At 34.3% G+C, this 7,542-nt stretch overlaps 1 non-coding gene across 1 annotated transcript; it reads left to right on the top strand.

Moving 5' to 3' along the window:
* The first annotated feature begins 1,309 nt into the window (after window positions 1-1,309).
* LOC112998269 (small nucleolar RNA R71) lies at window positions 1,310-1,416 on the top strand. Its single transcript, XR_003263306.1, has one exon. It is a non-coding gene; the product is annotated as a small nucleolar RNA R71 (small nucleolar RNA).
* Window positions 1,417-7,542: the final 6,126 nt, after the last annotated feature.

Raw genomic sequence — 7,542 nt, 5'->3', positions numbered from 1 at the left:
GCAAGGTATACAGAAAGTACCTGGGTCCTTACATTTCTCAGGAATGTCAGGAACAGATTTACCTATCAATGCTGACACATTTCTGCCCATGCTAATCCATTCATTGCCTTTGAGCTTCCTTTTGTGGGTGCACAGGTCCTTTAGAAACTTGGCATATCTTGGAATCTGCTTGATGGCATCTAGCAGAGGTATGTTCACCTCTACTTTTCTGAAGGTCTCCAAGATCTCCTTTTCCACTTCTTCCATCTTTTTGTTTGGAATTGCTCTATGTGGCAATGGAAGAGGGATAGGAGGCTACTATAAGTCAGAATTACTAGAAGAAGGTCCACCTGCATGAAAATTTTTGTTAGGAAGCTTTCTCTTTTGTGCAACTATCTCATCCTCTTTTTTAGGTATAGAATGAAGCTTGACAGGTTCAGGTTCAGGTGCAGGTGCTGCTATTGGTGGAGGCACTTGAATTTGGTTGTCAGACCTCAGGGTGATGGTACTCACATTTTTCGGATTCTGCACAGTTTGTGAAGGAAATTTGTCATAATTTTGGGACTAAGCTTGATTCATCTGAGTAGCCATCTGCCCCATCTGATTTGTCAGACTCTGAATGGAGGCTCTTGTCTTTTGCTGAAATTGCATATTTTGGATGGTCATTTGCCTCACTAACTCTTCTAAGGAAGGTTGAGGAGGAGCCTCAGTTGTTGGTTGTATTTTTTGTGGAGGAGGAACATATGGCTTGCTTGGACCAGCAACATTCTAGTAAGGAGGGACAAGCTGTTGTTGTTGTGGAGGACTTGTCCATCTCAGATTTGGATGATTCCTCCAACCTGGATTGTATCTATTGCTTGAAAGGTCATAATTATTCTGCTGTTGTTGGTTTTGTTGCTGAGGAGGTCTATTATAAATGTTTGTAGCATAAGCTTCAGGTTGCTCATTGACTCCAGATTGCTGCAAAGAAGGACAGAGATCTGTATGGTGATCTGCAGAAGAACATAGACCATAGACTCTTGCAACAGGTGTAGATTTCTGATTCATGGCAAGTTGGGTTACTAGGTTGACCAATGCATCAAGTTTTCCTTCAAGCTTTTTATTTTCAGTAGATGAAGATGAATCCATGGCTACCTCATGGACTCCTCTAAAAACAATAGCATTATTTCTTGCACTGAATTGTTGGGAGTTGGAAGCCATCTTCTCAATAAAATTCCTAGCCTCAGCAGAGGTCATATCACCAAGAGCTCCACCACTGGCAGCATCAATCATACTCCTCTCCATGTTTCAAAGGCCCTCATAGAAATATTGAAGAAGGAGTTGCTAAAAAATCTGGTGGTGAGGGCAGCTTTCACACAATTTCTTGAATCTTTCCCAATACTCATACAAGCTTTCTCCACTAAGTTGCTTGATGCCTGAAATGTCTTTTCTGATGGCAGTGGTCCTAGATACAGGGAAGAATTTCTCCAAGAACACCCTCTTAAGGTCATCCCAGCTGAAAATAGACCTGGGAGCAAGGTAGTACATCCAATCTTTTGCCACTCCCTCCAGAGAATGAGGAAAAGCCTTTAGAAATATATGATCTTCTTGGACATCAGGGGGCTTCATGGTGGAACAAACAATATGGAACTCCTTAAGATGTTTATGAGGATCTTCACCTGCAAGACCATGAAACTTGGGGAGCAAATGTATTAGTCCAGTCTTGAGAACATATGGAACACTCTCATCAAGATATTGAATGCACAAGCTTTCATAAGTGAAATCAGGTGTAGCCATCTCCCTAAGAGTCCTCTCACGAGGTGGAGGTTGAGCCATGTTCTCAGTATAAAAATTAGTAGTGGAATGCTCAAAATCAGAATATTCAAAATCACCCTCAACAGGATGCTCAGAATGCTCAAAATGCACAGAATGACCAGGATGCATACTATGCCTAACCAATCTATGAAAGGTTCTATCTATTTCAGGATCAAAGGGTTGTAAATCGCCTGGATTGCCCCTAGTCATGCACTATATGTAGCAAATAATGTGTTTCTCAGCAAGCACCTAACAAGGGGTAAAACTACAGCTATACTCAAACGATATCAAAATGAGGTGAAATTTTGTGAGGAACACCCTAAAATCATGAAAAGATAGCACACAAATTTTCAAACAAAAATTCAAAGTCTAACTATGAAAACTACCTAAGCAAAGTTCAGAAACATAGGACAATAATACTTGGAAAAAAAAACTCAATAAACGACTGATTTTTGGAGTTTGGGAGTCCCCAACCGGCTTCAGCAGGTTCCCACAATATGGGAAATTTTTTCTACCCCAAAATGCATGTATAATAATAGTTATTCTGATACCCGGAGCAAAATTTATGACCGTTTTAAGTTTTGCTAAAAACAAGTTCCAAAATTTTTTGTCTCTCTCAAATAATGCCACACCAAGTGCACCTGATATTTTTCACACAAAATATGGATCAAAAGAAACTACCATACAAAAAATTCAGCCAAAAATAACAACTCTAACTATCAAAACAAAAATCCTTAATTAAATTGCAAAATCCATCGCTAATCACTGTTCAGCACTGTTCACAACAAAACAAAAGGTTGAATCAGTCGCTGAATCTGTCGTTAAAACAGTTGCTAAACAGAGAATGCAACTGAAATGCAAAACAGAACGTTACACAAAATAAGATAACTAAACACTATTATGAACCTTTGGCCCACTGCTCCCCAGCAACGGTGCCAAATTTGATCGAGGTCGTACCCGAATCAAATAAACATTAAAAATGCAGTATCTAGGAAGTGATCCTAGGTCGTCTCCCAACGAGCAATGGTCAACCAAACGTTCATAACAGATTGTAATAAAATAGTAACGAATTGGGGGGGGGGGGGGGGTTGTTTGTTTTTGTAAATTAAACAACAAGTAAATTTGAATTAGAAAATATCAGAATTAAAACACATTGTTTCCCCTTGATTCACAAGCAAGTCTCTCATCCTAGGTTACGAGAATTTATCCTTTATCAGTTCAACCACTTAATCCAACCATAAATTAAATTACTAAGTGAAATTTAACATAAGGCATTCATTATGTGATTAAGCAACACATACACCAATTAATCATGAATGAAACTGATCATTAAGCATGAACGTAAATTAAGCGCAGAGACAATTAATCAAGCACTAAGCATGCATGGATTAATAGCAACAAATACAGAGTAATTGGTGAAGAGGAAGAACTAATCAGAATTCAATAGTAATAATAAAACCTCAAAGAGAGCTGTGCATGATCCTCAAGAGAAAACAACGCTGGAGACTTAGCCTTCCATTAATCAATAGAAAACGAAATTGTAGTAGAAAACGAAGAAAACTCGAATTATTCTCCAAAACGAAAAAAAGCTAAAAACGAAAGAGAGAGCTTAAAACTAGAACTTTGGTGTTGTTATATAGTTCTCAGCCCCAAAGCTTACAAATTTGTTTTAAGTCCAAGCCCAAAAATAAAATAAAATCTAGATAAGATAAGATAAGACAAAATCTAGATGAAATAAAATCTAGATAAGATAAGATAAGATCTAGATAAAATAATATCTAGATGAGATAAAATCTAGATATGATAAGATAAAATCTAGATGAAATAATATCTAGATGAGATAAAATCTAGATAAGATAAGATTTGGTAGAATAAAATTGTTTGCTCTCTTCAAGTCCAAGCCCAATTCCGGATTCAAGCCCAATTGCTTATAATTCTCCTGAAATTAAATTAAAAACACAAAATTAATCCAGTAGGCCCAAATGATAAAACTGCATAATTAATTTAACAATTAAGGCTAATCAGTAATTAAAATGGTGACAAAAGGGTTAAGAAATATGAGAAAATGATGACACATCAGTTACCACTATTGGAAAACCTGAATGCAAATCTTTATTGAAGCCATAGATTTAAACATTTGGGAAGCAATAGAAATAGGACTTTATGTACCCATCATAGTAGATGCAAGCACTAGCACAATAACAGAAAAACCTAGAGATAAATGGACTGAAGAAGATAGAAGAAGAATCCAATATAATCTTAAAGCCAAAAACATTATTACCTCTACCCTAGGAATAGATGAATATTTTAGAGTGTCAAACTGTTCAAATGCAAAGGAAATGTGGGATACTATCCAACTTACACATGAAGGCACCACTGGTTTTAAAATATCTAGAGTCAATACTCTTACACATGAATATGAATTATTTAGGATGAACACTAATGAGAACATCCAAAGCATGCAGAAAAGATTCACACACGTAGTCAATCACCTTGCCTCCTTAGGAAAAACCTTTCCAAATGAAGATTTAATCAATAAAGTTTTGAGATGCTTAAGTAGGGAATGGCAGCCCAAGGTAACTGCCATTTCTGAAAGTAAAGATCTTTCCTCTATGTCTCTTGCCACTCTTTTTGGAAAATTGTAGGAACATGAAATGGAACTTCAACGTCTCAACCAACATGAAGAGACTGACAAAAGGAAAAGAAGCATAGCACGCAAAGCCTCCTCCTCAATGCAAGAAGAAGAAGAAGAAGAAGAAGAAGAAGAAGAAGAAGAAGAAGAAATTGATGATGAAGAGGACTTTTCACTCTTTGTGAAGAAGTTTCATAAATTCGTCAAAAATAGAAGAATGGAGAGAAGCCATAACTTCGACAATGGGAAGAGATCCCAAGAAGTTTCTCCTACACTTAAATGCTATAAGTGTAATCAACATGGTCACATAAAGGCAAACTGCCCCTCAAATGAGTCATGGTCCGAGAAGAATGAGAAGAAAGGCTATAAAGAAAGAAGATCCAAGAAGGCGTATATTGCTTGGGATAACAATGACTCATCCGATGGTTCGAAGAAGGAGATCAACCTTCTATCCAAGGACTATGGGAGCGATGAGAACATCTCTCAAGAAGATTAAGCAAAAAGCAAAAGTCTGACTTCCATCTTTGAAGATCTAGGCACTTAAATCATGAAAAAGGTAACATCAAAACAATTCTCTTTTAAATTAAGTTGGTTGAAACTTTCCTTTCAATTAACTTGTTATATGATGACTAACAAAATTTTATTTGTTTGTCTTGATTGATTGCTATTGTGAGTTTATGCTTATATGTTTGATTGAGTTATTTTTCTTTCTCAAAGCATGAAGTTTATTTTTTTTAAAAAAAATAAACAAATATTTGATGATGTCTATGATTCTTGCATGATTTTTAATATGATATGTGAATTACTTGCTTAAGAGTCATTCATGAAATTTTTTTAAAGAAAAAGCCCATTATGTTATATATGTTTATTTTTATATAAGAGTTTTCATATATAAAGTATTTTTTGATTCTGAAAAATGTGTTATCAAGTATAAGCATGATAAAGATATTGAGCATATAGGTTTTAGAGAAAATAATGTTTACATGATTGATATGAAACAACAACTATCTGATTATGGGATTGTATTAGACCATATTCCCATAAAATGTGACAACACAAGCGCCATAAATATATCTAAGAACCCAGTTCTCCACTCTAGAACCAAGCACATAGAAATTAGGCATCATTTTCTTAGAGATCATGTCCTAAAAGGTGACTGTGTTCTAGAATTTGTAGATACCAAAAATCAACTCGCAGATATCTTCACAAAACCACTACCCAAAGATTCCTTCTACATCATTAGAAGAGAACTAGGACTTCTAGATGCCAGTGACTTAGACAAATGATTTGTTTTATGTTATGATGACTTATGACTTGTTTAATACACATGCTTTTATTATGTTTTGTGAATGATTTATGACATTATGTTATTTATTTATTCTCTGAACATTATGTTTTAAGTATTTGGTACTTAGTTAATTATGACTGAACTTGATGTTTTTATTTTTTTGCACTTAGATGTTTATGTTTTATGCTTAGACTTGATTATTTTGATGATATATGACTGAGTGGTATATATTTAAAATTGGTGTTATTCAAATTATGTTTTATGCATGCTTTAGAATCATTTATGTTTGTTTTACAAATTATGCTTTGTGTATATTTTAAATTATTCATGTTTTACGCACTTTAGCCTTTTTATGGTTCCAAAGGGGAGAGAAAAATGGGTATTTTAGAAATCAAGATATTATATTTTTAAAGTTTTAAAGCATGAATTCAAAAAGAAAGGGGGAGAAAGAGATGAGTGAACGGTAGAACAAAACTTGTATGTATCCTCTTGATTTCAGGATTGTCATCATCAAAAAGGGGGAGCTTGTGGAAGCAATGACTTCCAAGATTATTTTGATGATGTCAAAGAATCAAGAGTTAAGCAAGTTCCAAAGAATCAGGAGTCAAAAAAGCTTCAAGAATCAAGATTCAAGAATAATCAAGTTTCAAGAATCAAGATTCAAGAAAAATCAAGATCCAAATTCAAGACTCAAGACCCAAGATTCAAGAATCAAGAGAAGACTCAATCAAGATAAGTACTAAAAAAGTTTTTCAAAACATTAAGTAGCACAAGAATTTTTCATAAAATCTTTTACCACAGAGTTTTACTCTCTGGTAACCGATTACCAGAATGTAGTAATCGATTATCAGTAGCCAACATTGTTTTCAAAACTGATTTACAAAGCTGTAATCGATTACCATTAGCATGTAATCGGTTACCAATTTTTTAAAACGTTGGATTTCAAATTTCAAGAGTCACAACTAGTGATAAAACATTTTCAAATCATTTTTAAACTTGTGTAATCGATTACACAATACTTGTAATCGATTACCAGTGTTTCTAAACATTTTGATTTTCAAATTTAAACATGAAGAGTCACATCTTTTGATGTGTAATCGATTACACTATAACGGTAATCGATTACCAGTGACTGATTTCGAAAAATAAATTACCAAAAGTCATAATTCTTAAAGTGACTTGTTTCTGAAGAATTTTTCAAAAGTCACAACCTTTAAGTGACTAGTTTTCGAAAGAGTCACAACTTTTAAAGTGACTAGTTTTCAAAAGAATCACAATTTTTAAAAGGTGACTAGTTTTAAAGAAATTGTCAAGAGTCACAAACTTTAACTTGAGTCATCAAATGATTATAAATATGTGACCATGACACGAATTTCAAATACAGAACTAAGACTGGTTCCTTTCATTCTAAAAGATTGATTTCTTTTTATCAACAGATTTCTTTCATAGAGTTTTTGTTCAAGACTTTCTCTTCCAAGAAAAGTTTATTGTTAAAAAACTTATGTTATTCTTCTTCTTCATTCAGTTCTTTCTCTTGTCAAAAGATTCAAAGGACTAACCGCCTGAGAATTCTTTTGTTTCTTCCCTCCTCCCTCTTGACAAAAGATTTCAAAGGACTAACCGCCTGAGATATCTTTTGTAGGCACGGGTTGTGGCCGAACCAGTATAAATCTTGTGTTTGTCTTCTTATTCCCTACACTCTTTAATTTCCGCTGTGTACTTTTAATTGTCGCTTTTACTTTTGGTTAAGTTATTGTTTCTATTCTTTACTTTCTTAACTTAGTAGTAAAAGCCTAGTTAAATCTAATAACATTAAGAAGGATAAATTTTTTAATTTGTCAAGACACAT

Source organism: Glycine max, chromosome 10, assembly GCF_000004515.6.
Source record: "Glycine max cultivar Williams 82 chromosome 10, Glycine_max_v4.0, whole genome shotgun sequence".
Lineage (NCBI taxonomy): Eukaryota > Viridiplantae > Streptophyta > Magnoliopsida > Fabales > Fabaceae > Glycine > Glycine max.
Note: the sequence above shows the minus strand (reverse complement) of the source record. Positions and strands in the feature narration are given on the sequence as shown.